The following is a 13,760-nucleotide window of genomic DNA, read 5'->3' as shown; positions in this document are numbered from 1 at the left end:
ATTTATATCCGACCTTTCGTCTTTTTGGAACCCTCATTTGGAACCAATTTTTATAACGGTTTAATAGAGCATTAAAAGCGACAATGAAAAAGTTTTATTAATTTTGTTCTTAGTCTGTTAATAACTCCAAAAATAAATAAAAACTGAATTGCAAAATTTTGGTTTTTTGCGAATTTTTTCAAAACGATTTAAGATATCCTTGATTTTTTGGTGTCAAATTATTGCGCTTTTGATTACGCAACTTTGCCCCAGTTTAACCTTCTCCCTATGTTTTACCGTTTACAAGATCCCCATACTTTGCATCTAATTTGACTCACCCTGTACAATACAATTAACTTTTTGATTAAATATTTTACAAGTTTCTAAAATCCTTAATGTTTATTATTCATCAAAAACATTTTCTGTTTACCATTTTTTTAGGTAATGAGATCAAAAGAAAAAAGATTATGTAATAAAAAAGACTATTGACTTTTTTGCGATACAGAAGTTCTTAAATTTTCTCGACATATTGTTCAGTTGGTAGTAAAAAAAAGAAAAATACTTTTTAATAAACTCAGAAGCAAGGGAAATTTTCTAAAAAGTTGTACCAATGATCGTGTTGTCCCTGTGCGAAAACCTTTATTGGGAGAACTAGAACCAGCAACAATATCATCCTATTTACCTTGCAAATTTTGTAAAGGTTTGTATAAAAGAAAATTTCTTTATAAACGTGTTAAGAAATGCCCTCATAATACAACAGACACCACAGAAAGAATTAATGCTCAAACAGAAGGACAATCTTTATTTTCGACATATTCCAAAAGTGATATTTTGAGGAAAGAAGTATTTCCAAAAATGAGATCAGATATGATATCATTCACAGCTACAACCGATAATTTAATTTGTGCTGTTACAGAACATTATTTGAAAAGTCACCGAGATAAACAGTTCCTACTAGTTGCATCAAGAAAAATGAGACAACTGGCATCTCTTCTAATCGAAATAAAGAAGAAAATAAATGAAAAAATTTGCTTGGTGCACTAGATCCAATTAACTTTGATACTATAGTAAAATGTACCAAAATAATAGCTAAATGTGATACTGATAATGAAAGTTATGGAGCGCCATCACTAGCTGCTTACATGGGCACACAATTAAAAGAATGCGTTGATGTATCTTATAGTATGCAACTTAAAAGTTGTAGCACAGAAAGTGAAAGTATGAAAAAATTAAAAGTTTTGAAAGAACTAATTTCAAGTGAATGGCAGTATGAGATCTCTACTCTTGCAAATAAAGATCTACAGCAAAAAAATGGAACAAACCATCGCTTATTCCTCTAGCTGAAGATCTGACATTATTAAAATCATATCTGAATATTGAAGGAGAAAAATTCCGAAACATATTACAACAGGATCAAAGTAACGAAAAACCATTTAGAATACTTCAGGAAATTTGTTATGTACAACTTATATTACTGAACAAACGAAGAGTAGGTGAGCTACAAAGAATGACCGTAAATTGCTACACAACTAATATCAACAATCAAACCTCTACATAATTTGATAGTTGTATCAGCGAGAGTGAGAAATTTCTCATGAAAGCTTTCAAGCGAATAGTGATAAAGGGAAAACGAGGAGGGGGAGTTCCTGTATTATTTACAGAAGATATGTCTAAAAATATAGAATTACTTTTGGCCCTCAGGGACAAAATTATCAAACAAAAAAACGTGTATTTATTTGCTAACACTATGCTGTATATAACTTATTTATTTTTAGAACATAAGAAAAACGCTCGGATAGGTCGATTTTTAAAATAATCATAGTATATTATAGCGTCAATGTTTCGAACTTTACGCGATACCTTTTCAGGTGACAGGCATAACTTTGATTTTCTAAATAGGAAAGTACATCATGTGACACCTTATTTAAAAGCTTTTGAAATACTGATTACAAAAATGTATATTATTTTAAGCCTTTCTGAGAACACAGGCGCAAAATTTCGCTCGAAATGTTTTTAAATGCGTTCATTTTTTTCGAATCCTGAGGAAACTATTAAGTACTTTTAAAAAATTTAAACGCAGAATGAAATATTACTGTATTATCTATGATCGAAAGTCCCTGAGAACTTCTATAATATTTATTTTAATAAGTCACAGAGGTGAAAAAAATTTTAGTCTGATTTTTTAGTTTAAATATATCATTCAAAAGAAACATTTTTGTTTATTATAAGGGACTTTCTGTCCTCGGCAATAATGTAGTCTTTTATTCTGCGTTTAAATTTTTTAAAAATATCTATTAGTTTTCTCACGATTCGAAAAAAATAAATGCGGTTAAAAAGAATTCGACCGAAATTTTGCGCCTACGCTCTCAAAAAGGATTAACGTATTGTTACGATAAATTCTGACCCAAAAAACGGTAAATATGTTTATTACTGATATGCTATTCATTCGAGTCTTTTCTAGGTCATTTCTACCTGACACATGATGCTATAAACACAAAGTTCGAGGCGAGTCGATGGGAAATCCAGTTTGCCCTTACCGTTTTCGCCGTCCAGTCTACTCAAGAAGGTTTTAGACTTTTCGAGATAACGGCGATTTATGTATATAAATAAAACATATCTGAAGACCCGCGGCCGCGATTTTAATTGTTACGTTCGCCTAAAATAAATTATGTATTAATTAGTGGTTAATCAACTTATATAAATTATCGTGCTTTTTAATAAACTAGAATAAGAACAATATAATAAATTAATAAAGACATTATAAATTAAATAAAGAAAGCAGTTAAATAAAATTCATTAAAAATGGTGTCGGAAGTGAAATCAAAGTAAATTAGACTTATAGTAATCAATCATAACGTGTTGTTCCGAAGAGAATATTTTTAAATCGTGAAAATGACGACGATTTAAGAGCTCACAGTGACGAATTTAAGAAGACATCTCGAGGATAGAGAATTACCTTCTACCGGAAAAAAGGCTGAGTTAGTCCAACGACTAAAGAACGCTTTGCTAGAAGAAGGACTAGATCCAGAGACATATATTTGAAGATGCTGTCCTCTCGTCGATTTCGAAAGTTTCTGGTGATGTAGCCAAAGTTTCTGGTGACATCGCATCATTAGAGAACAAAATTTCTGGCGATATTTCGAAAGTTTCTGGTGACATCGCATCATTAGAGAACAAAGTTTCCGGCGACATCGCTTCTTTGGAAGACAAAGTTTCTAACGAGATTTCTTCGCTGGAAAGCAAAGTCTCTGTTAATACCTCTTTGGAAATCTCTAAAGTAACTTCTGAGATGTCTGCCCTCGACGATAGAATGTCTTCGTTAAAAAACCAAGTTGCTGCCGATATGTCGGCCTTCGAAGAAAAGATTAACGAGATGGAAAGGAAGATGGAGGAAACCGGGACAGCAGAGAGAGGAAACAATCCAATTACAGTGGAGACAAAAGAAGACGAGACGAAATGTAAGTTGGAAACACGACCGAAATTTGAAGGAAGTGGAGGTTCTGTCCATGTGAAAGTCCCTACTTTCGATGGAAAATCATCATGGAACAACTACATAAAACAGTTCGAATCAGCCGCAAGAGCAAATGGATGGTCTGAAAAAGAAAAGGCTGTAAACCTGACTATCGCTCTTCGAGGAGATGCCTTAGATGTGCTTCAGACCATAGCCGTAGAGGAGACCGATAATTTCGAACAACTGAAGAAGAGGTTAAATATGCGATATGGCCACGAACATTTGGAGCATGTATATCAGTCACAGCTTAAAAATCGTAGACAGAAGAAAGATGAGGCTCTTCAAGAATATGAGGTAGATATTGCCAGATTAGTACGATATGCTTATCCAACAGCTCCCGAAGACATGATGGAAAAATTGGCCGTTCAAACGTTTATTGATGGTCTGCGTGATCATGAAATGTAGAGAACACTGCGATTAGCTCGTCACAAAACACTGGTTGATGTCTTATCCGCCGCCCTCGAATACGAGTCAGCTACGCAGGCCTCTGGCGGGTACAGTAAAGTTAGAACTGTAAAAGAGGAAGGAGATGAAGATAAACTTGACCAGCTCGTTAATATGATAAAAAGCATGACATACAAGAAAACGAAGACCATCAGATGCTGGAATTGTGGCGAAATAGTACACGTACGAAGCTCCTGTAAGCACCCTAGGTACGACGCAAATCAAGAAACTCACCATCAGGAAAACTAGAACGGGTCAGCCTTAGGGGGGCAGCTTCGACCCAGAACTTTTCCAAAGACCCTCTCATACTAATAGCTTCTTTGAAATGTCGTGAAGATAGTGTATATGTAGATGGAGACATAAATGGTAAAAAGCATACGTTGTTGGTGGATACCGGAGCGACCAGAACCATTATACGCCCGACAGTTATAAACAGCCGAAAGAAACTGTTACCAACGAGGTTGCGACTTCGGACCGCTACAGGTGAAAATGCTAACATTCATGGAGAAATCCAGGTACAATTGGGAATTGGAGCAGAAAAGCTCGTCCATACTGTTATAGTTGCTGACATCGAAGAGGATGATATATTAGGAATGGACGTAATGAATATGCATGGATTCCAATTGGATTTTAAGAATAAGGTAATCAAAGTTGGTAACGAGGAGGTATTTCTTCATCCACATGATGACAACACTATGCAAGCAGCCATTACAGAAGATACAGTCGTGCCTGCGAGAAGTGAAACAATCATACTAGCGCGGCTACAGGGAATTGTGGACGAAGGGACACCCGTTATGATGGAGCCTTGGAACCATGACGACGAGGTTGGCCGAGGAATCATAATTGGAAAGAAAATGGTGACTGTGGCTAAAGAAATTCCTGTGAGACTTATCAATGTCAATGACTACCCAGTAACCATAAAGAAAGAGACAAAAGTAGGAACTTGTGTACCTGTGACATCCATAATCCGTCAGACGACAACATCTGATAATTCCAACGACAAATTCGACCAAATGGTTGCAGTTGCAGGACAGTCTCTAAATAAGATGGAGAAAAGGAAATTAAGGGAATTTCTTCGGCAGTATCGTGATATTTTCGTACCGAAAGGAGGAAAGACGGGAAGAACTACCGTTGTTAAGCATAAAATTGATACTGGTAATGCTAAGCCAATTCGTCAAACAGCTCGACGATTACCACAGGCGAAAAGAGAGGAAGCTGAAACGATTGTTCAGGAAATGAAGAAAGACGGGGTGATAGAACCTTCTACGAGCCCATGGGTCTCTCCGGTGGTCCTGGTTAAGAAGAAAGACGGAACGACGAGGTTCTGGGTGGATTACCGTTTGCTGAACAACGTTACCAAGAAAGATAGTTATCCTCTGCCTCGGATCGATGACACATTGGACACATTGGCTGGAAGTAAATTGTTTTCTACTTTGGATTTGAAGTATGGATACTGGCAGGTAGAAATGGACCCAGTAGATAAAGAAAAGACAGCCTTCACCACAGGATCTGGATTGTGGCAATTCAACGTTATGCCATTTGGACTCTGTAATGCTCCTGCGACATTTGAGAGGCTTATGGAAAATGTGTTGAGAGGGTTATCTTGGAAAACATGCCTGGTTTATTTAGATGACATAATCGTCTTGGGGGAGACATTCGAAGATCATTTGAGGAATTTAGAAAACGTTTTTAATCGACTTAAAGCTGCCCAATTGATGCTAAACCCCAAGAAGTGCCAGCTATTTCAAGGTAGAGTCAATTATCTGGGTCATATAGTCAGTAAAGAAGGAGTGGCCGTGGATAAGGGAAAAATCGATTCCATTAAGGAATGGCCAAAACCAACTGACAAACATCAAGTAAGAAGTTTTCTTGGACTATGTACTTACTACCGGAGGTTTATTAAGAAGTTTGCAGATATCGCTAAGCCATTAACGCGACTTACGGAGGAAGCAAGAGATTACCGCTGGGATACAGACTGCCAAAATGCCTTTGAGACCTTGAAAAAGTATTTAATAACAGCACCAATTTTAGGGTATCCACTGCCAGAAGGAGAGTTCATCTTAGATACAGATGCAAGTAATGTGGGAATTGGAGGAGTGCTGTCTCAGATTCAAGGAGGACAGGAACGAGTCCTCGGATATTTTAGTAAAGTTCTTTCAAAACCTGAGCGGAATTATTGTGTCACGAGAAGAGAACTTCTAGCAGTAGTAAAATCAGTAGAGCACTTCTATCAATACCTTTATGGTAGGAAGTTTCTAATCCGAACCGACCATGCCGCCCTTAAATGGTTGATGCAGTTTAAGAATCCAGAGGGTCAGATAGCCAGGTGGATCGAACGACTCCAAGAATACGATTTTAATATACGATTATACGAATTATACGATTGAGCACCGGGCCGGAGTTAGCCACAGAAACGCTGATTCTCTTTCCAGAAGGCCATGCCCAGCAGAGTGTTCCCACTGCAACAAAACGGAATCCAAGGAAGCAGCAGTGCTAAGAACAACGATGGTCAACGACGACTGGACGCCTACTAAGATCAGAGAAGAACAAGAAAGAGGTCCAGTTATACAGAAAATTCGAAAATGGAAAGAGGAAAACCGTCGACCACCTTGGCAAGAAATATCAAACCTATGCTCAGTAGTTAAGACGTATTGGGCCCAGTGGGACTCATTTATCATGGAAGATGGCTTGCTCAAACGAGTCCTGGAAAATGATGACCGTTCAGAGAAGAGAAGACAGTTGGTGATCCCAAAGAGCAGAATAGCCGAAGTACTTCGTCAGTTACACGACAGTCCATCAGGAGGGATTTTGGTGTAAAGAAAACCCTTCAGCGAATTCGGGAACGGTTTTATTGGATGAACAGTTCCGACGACGTAAAAGACTGGTGTAAGAAATGTACTATTTGTGCTACGAGTAACGGGCCTTACCGAAAAAGGAGAGCTCCCTCCTATGAGAAAATATAATGTTGGAAGCCCGTTTGAAAGAATATCTTTGGATATTGCTGGGCCATTTCCAGAAAGAATATATCAGCCGATTTGGAGTGCCTTTGGAGATACATAGTGACCAAGGCAGGAACTTCGAAAGCGATCTATTCCAAGGAATATGTGATAGACTAGGCATGAAGAAAACAAGAACTACAGCATATCATCCGCAATCTGATGGTATGGTAGAACGGATGAATAGGACAGTCGGCAAGTATTTGACAAAGATGGTGTCCGATCATCAGCGAGACTGGGACCAATATCTCCTGTCCTTCACAATGGCCTACAGATCTGCTGTTAACGAATCAACAGGCCAGACACCAGCCAGAGTCCTATTCGGACGCGAAATGCGACTACCTTGTGATCTAGAGTTTGGGTGTCGACCTGGAGAAGATGTAGCAGGTGAAGATTATGTGATCGAATTACGAAGAAGAATGGACGATGTACATGAGTTGGTCCATTCCCATCTTCAGATAGCTAGCGACCGAATGAAGAAACGGTACGATACACAAGCCGAAAAGGGTTGCTTTAAGAAGAACGACAAAGTATGGCTGTATAATCCCAAGAAACGAAAAGGTTGTTCTCCCAAATTGCAGCAGTTTTGGGAAGGTCCATACCTCATCATGGAGAAGATCAACGATGTCATCTACCGAATAAGCAAGATTCCGAGGGGAAAGCCGATGATAGTACACCATAACCAGCTGGCGTCTTTCGAAGGTGACCACGACGTAGATGAAGAAGTGGAAGTAAACCAAGTCCAAGATGTGTCTGACCTCACGTTTGAGGAATTCATGGGTGCCTATGGAAGTACCGGTAAAGCAAGACATGGTGTTACCACTAAAGAAAAGCAAGATCTACTCGCGCTCCCCAATGACTACTCGCTGGCCCTTACCATCCCGGCCAGTATCAAGAAAGAAGTTTGGTCGAGTTGCAGAACTTCAATGCCAGGTGCCAGCTCCCGGTAAAACCTTGAAACTCCAAGATGTATCACGTTACCTTTTCTACCTGGTAACAAAAGACACTGCCCGTGACCAACCTACCTACCGAGATGTATGGGAAGCCTTACTTCAATTGAGAGAGCACATACTAGAGTCCGACGTGCAAAAGTTAGCCATGCCAAAGTTGGAGTGCCACCAATTAGATTGGAGGGTTATCCGAAATATGGTGGAGGAGATCTTCAAAGACACCGAAGTCCAGGTGTTAGTCTGTTGCAATCCGCATAGTTACTGGTGCGGAGAGAAAACCGTCCCTTGTCATTTTTATACAACTGGAAGTTGTAAAAGAGGGTCCAGTTGCCGATACCAGCATACCGTTCCAGTTCTAGTCCCGACAAGGTTCCAGGAGGAACCATCTTTTAAGAGGGGGGCAATGTTACGATAAATTCTGACCCAAAAAACGGTAAATGTGTTTATTACTGATATGCTATTCATTCGAGTCTTTTCTAGGTCATTTCTACCTGACACATGATGCTATAAAAACAAAGTTCGAGGCGAGTCGATGGGAAATCCAGTTTGCCCTTACCGTTTTCGCCGTCCAGTCTACTCAAGAAGGTTTTAGACTTTTCGAGATAACGGCGATTTATGTATATAAATAAAACATTTTTATATGGGGGAACAGTTAATATCTGAAGACCCGCGGCCGCGATTTTAATTGTTACGTTCGCCTAAAATAAATTATGTATTAATTAGTGGTTAATAAACTTATATGAATTATCGTGCTTTTTAATAAACTAGAATAAGAACAATATAATAAATTAATAAAGACATTATAAATTAAATAAAGAAAGCAGTTAAATAAAATTCATTACAGTATTATACATTTTTGTACTATTTGAATTTATGCGACGATCCACTGTTTTAAAATGGGTTGAACAGATGTTGCCAGTTGTATGGTCCTCACTATGTGTATCGTAAGTTATTCAACAGGGCATAGAATATACATGGTTAGAAAATATACGCCAAAGTCAGCGCCTCTATGCGGAAAATCTCTGAACTAAAAATTGATGTGGACCATACAAAATGAGGTCCCACTTTTTTTTTGTAAAAAAACAGTTTTTGCTATCAGTACATGTCTACGAAAAAGTCTTACATTGATTGACTAAGTGAGGTCCATATACTGGACCTCACTTTGTACAGGACCTCACTTCTACCGCAGTTTCTTTTGATATGTGGCTCACTTCATACGCTGGGAGAAAATATATATATATATATATATATATATATATATATATATATATATATATATATATATATATTATATATATTATATATATATTATATATATATATATATATATATATATATATATATTATATATATATATATATATATATATATATATATATATTATATATATATATATATATATATATATATTATATATTTATATTAATATTTATGTTGGTGGCAACTTTATTACATTTAAAGCCGCATAGACAAGAATTCGTAAATGACGAGTTCGGGATTTCTTCCAAGACGATGGTTAACTGTTACTTGTTTTGTAGGGAAGTTTTTCAGGATTACATGATAAAACACTCTGTCAAAATTCGACCTCATTGAGGTTGATGAAGCAAAATTCGGCAAGAGAAAGTACAGTAGAGGTCGCCGTGTGGTTGGACAGTGGGTTTTTGGTGGTGTTGAACGGAATTCCAAGAATTGTTTCTGAATACCTATGTAATTAAGGGATGCCTATGCTTTGCTTGTGATAATTAAAGCATGGGTTATATCCTGGCACAACAATTTATAGTGATTGTTGGAAATCATACAATTGTTTGAGCCAAGAAGGATTTATTCACCAAACAGTCAACCATTCCAAGCGATTTGTCGATCCTGATACAAGTACACATACCAACAACATAGGGAGACTCTGGAGGAAAGTTCGGTCCACCATTCCCAAGTTTGGACTAAGGCAAGACCATTTTGTAGGTTACCTTGCAGAATTTAAGAAGAAGATTTCCTGATAAGAAGGAGAGAATGCATGCATTTTAAATGTTATTTGTTTGTTATTTGTTTGGTATTTTAACTTCTTGCACATGTCCGGCATATTGTTTTGAAATATTAAAAATCTTGAATATTTTAAACAATATTAGCATCTGTTCATAATTTAATAGTAAAAATATGTGATATTTATAATGTTTTAGTTGGTTTTTTTTATTAAGACATATGTATTAAGATATATATATATATATATATATATATATATATATATATATATATATATATATAAAATATATTAGAGTTTTCCAAAACTATATTTTTTAAAAAATATTTATTTAACACAAAATAGCAAAATAGTAACAATAGGTTTTACTACGATAAAAGCAGAATCTAGACTAACTAACAATATGATTTTTTATACAGAAAGAAATATAATATTAAAAGTATAACATTCGGAACGTATGTTGTCTTAATCAGCGTTCTTCAGTTCACTGGACTTGGGTCATTACCTCATTAAAGCTTAGTTCGTAATTTATGGGTCGATAACTCCTCCTCTCCTAGAACGAAGCCTGTTGTGGAAGTTCGATTGTTGGCCCTTCTTCTTCCTTCTTTGTAGAATTGTTTTTCTTTGTTTTCGCTATTTTCTTTTTAAATAGAACAATAATTGTTATAATTATTCCAATGTACAATAGTGTTGTCCAAATACTTGGAACGTGATACACAGGCGTAGTTTGTAATATGGGTCTTAATTCATGATTTGGAATATCTTTAAGTTTTAATGAATTTAACGTTATTTCCATTGGTGCTATTTTAAGAATGTCGAGATTTAATTGTGGTACGTTTATCATCATTGGTTGTCCTGATGTGACATCTTGAAAGGTTAACTCTTTATTCTGGAATATAATTTTACATGGTGTGTTCTCTATGAGATAAATTCCGTTTAGGATTTTTATTTGCGTCTCTTCTGCACATTTAATGAGTATTTTTTCTTCTTTAGGAAAGACAGCTAAATATTGGTTAATTTCTGGGATAATTTCGATATGGTTTAATGGAATTTTCGCTTTTAAGTATTGGCAGTGTGTGGAGATGCCATGAAATAGAATTTCATCTTCACATGAGTGCTCGTGGTTGATTTGGAGATAACCAGGACATTGAAAGATCTTACCATAAGTACAAATGTCATTTAGAGGAATTGTTATTTTTTCGTTTTTTAATAAATATCTTGAGTTTGGTAACATGATAACAAATTCTGACTTACTTTTAGTTGGGATTGGTAATAATTTATAAAGGTCGAAATTAGATTCATAATTAATAGGAATTGAAAGAAAATATTGTATTTGGTTCTTTTCTATTTTACATGTTATTTGTAAAATAGCTTCGAAATCTAAAATGTTTTCATATTTTACTTCAAAGGGTAGTTGTGTTTTATAATGTGATGAAATTTTTTGGAGTTCATTATATAATTCACTGGACTTAATAATGCTTGGATGTAATGTTTTTAATTTACAAAATGTAATAGAATTTTGGACATTTTCCATTGTATTGAGTATTAGGTTGTATGTTATTATAATTTCGTTAAACATGTCTTTTAAATAGTTGACGTTTTCAAGATTTGTTTGGAAGTCTACTATATTTTTTATTGCCAAAATTTTTGATTTTAAGTTTATTTCATTTTCTTGTATGTTTTGAATTGTTTCATTAAAATTATTGATAATTTCGTGACTTAGCGAATACTGGTTATTGATTTGGCTTTGCAAGTTTGCTTCATTCGTCTTTAAGTGTTCTAGTATTGAGTTAATTTTTTCGCCATCTTCGGCATCTAAATTTCCTGTTACAGCTTTAATAATTGAATCGAACCCATTGATTATACCTCTTTTATTTCTTTGCAATTTTGTATGTATGTTTAGATTTTCAAATTGTTCCTCAATGTTATTTTTGACGTACTGTGCTAGATTAACATAATTTTTTGTTTCGTTATTAAAAAATTTACAATTAGAAAGATTATTTTTCAAGTGATCATATTGTATATTTAAGCTATCATATTCTTTTAAAAGCGGATTTAAATTGTAATAATGGACAAATGTGTGGCTAGATTTTTGAAGTTTTGCAGGTCCCAATTTGATTGGTAGTATGCCTAGATTATGGGTAACATCTTTTATTTGGATTGCTGCGCATCCGATTGCGAGGAACCTGAAAATTTGTAAGGTTTTCTTTTAGGTCGTTTGACGTTAGAAAAGTGGATATTTTCGGCAGTATTTTTATGCCGAGTAACTATTTTCGCGGTTTTCCTTTTTTTATTAATTTTACTTATTTCTTCAGCATTGTATTTATTTTTTGTTTTACCTTGGAATTGTCTGTTACGCACAAATATTTTAGTGGGGATTATTTCAGGCAATTCTTCTCGTTTTTCGTTAGCTTTTGAGATTACTTTTTCTTTTACGTTTTGTAAAGATTTATTGATATTAGAATAAAGTATTTTCATCTTTTCTTTATGGTTTGAAATATAATTAACTTGTTGCTCGATATTGATATCGAAAGGAGAGTTATTATCTATATGTCCCGTAATCAGCTCGTATGGTTTCATTTTTGTTACTGAATGGATGCTATTATTATAGGCTAGTAAGGCATAATTTATTTTATGTTCAATATGGTCATTTTTATATTCTTTTTGATTATTTAGTAGTCTAACGTGTTCAATGATCGTAGAATGAAATCTCTCGGCAATTCCATTAGACTCTGGATGTTGAGAGCTTATAAAATGTACTTTTACCTTGTGTAACTCTAACAGTTCTTTGACAACTGAATTTTTTAATTCGGTTCCATTATCAGATATTATTTGTTCTGGTATGCAGTGATGAGTAAAATATCGGATTAATGCATTCGCTACTTCAATGCCTTGAGCTGAATTTATTTTGTATAGTTGACCATATTTAGAAAAAGAATCTATTATAGTTAAAAATTTTGTATTTTCCAACGTAATCGAATCTAGGTGTACAATTTGGAAGGGTTTAGTTGCAGTAGGTGTTATATTGAACATGGGTTTGACAGGTTTCCTGTCGTACTTTGTTAATTGGCAAATTTCACAATCGTTTATGAAGGTTTGGATAGATGCTCTTTGATTCGGCCAATAATATAAGGCTTTTATTCTACTTTCTGTTTCATCTAATCCTCTGTGGTTTTGTTTTCCTTCGTGATAATTTCTTATTATTTCCTCAATTTCATTTGGTGGGATATCAATTAGCTTCTTGGTGCATTTAATAAGAGATAATTGCGAAGATTTGAAATATTTTTGTATGACGTTACTAAATATTTCATATATAGGATCTTCGAAGTACAAATGATATTTAACTTTAGGTGCTATATATTCTTTTACAAATTTAACTATGTCGCGTTCAGTGTTATTTTTTGAGAATTGTACAAGAATTCTTTGTTTTTTATCATAAAGTTTTATAATAGATGGTGCTGCTGGTTCGTAATTAACTTGAGAAATGATAATTTGATTCATTCCAGTGTTTACCGAGCTTTCTGATATAGGTATACCTGTAATCGGATTTTCTTTGTTTGTATGGATTGTAACACCGTCGCTATCGTGGGAATCTTCATCATTGGCATCTTGGTCATTTATTATTTCATCGGGTTCAACAATCAAAGACTCTGAATCTCCATTATTTGGGGTTCCTAATAATGTTTCATCAAAATTTTCTATATAGTCGAAGAAATTTGGAGGTGTTTCGGGTTCTATGTCTTGAGTTTCATTTGCATTTAATCGTATTCTTGATAGACAATCACTATTTGTGTTTAGAGCACCTTTTTTATAAACAATCTCATAGTCATATTCTTCGAGTTTTAGTCTCCAGCGAACTAATTTTGAGCTAGGATCTTTTAACGAAAATAGCCATTGAAGAGGCT

The sequence above is a fragment of the Diabrotica undecimpunctata genome, unplaced genomic scaffold, assembly GCF_040954645.1.
Source record: "Diabrotica undecimpunctata isolate CICGRU unplaced genomic scaffold, icDiaUnde3 ctg00000655.1, whole genome shotgun sequence".
NCBI classification, from domain to species: Eukaryota; Metazoa; Arthropoda; class Insecta; order Coleoptera; family Chrysomelidae; genus Diabrotica; species Diabrotica undecimpunctata.
Note: the sequence above shows the minus strand (reverse complement) of the source record.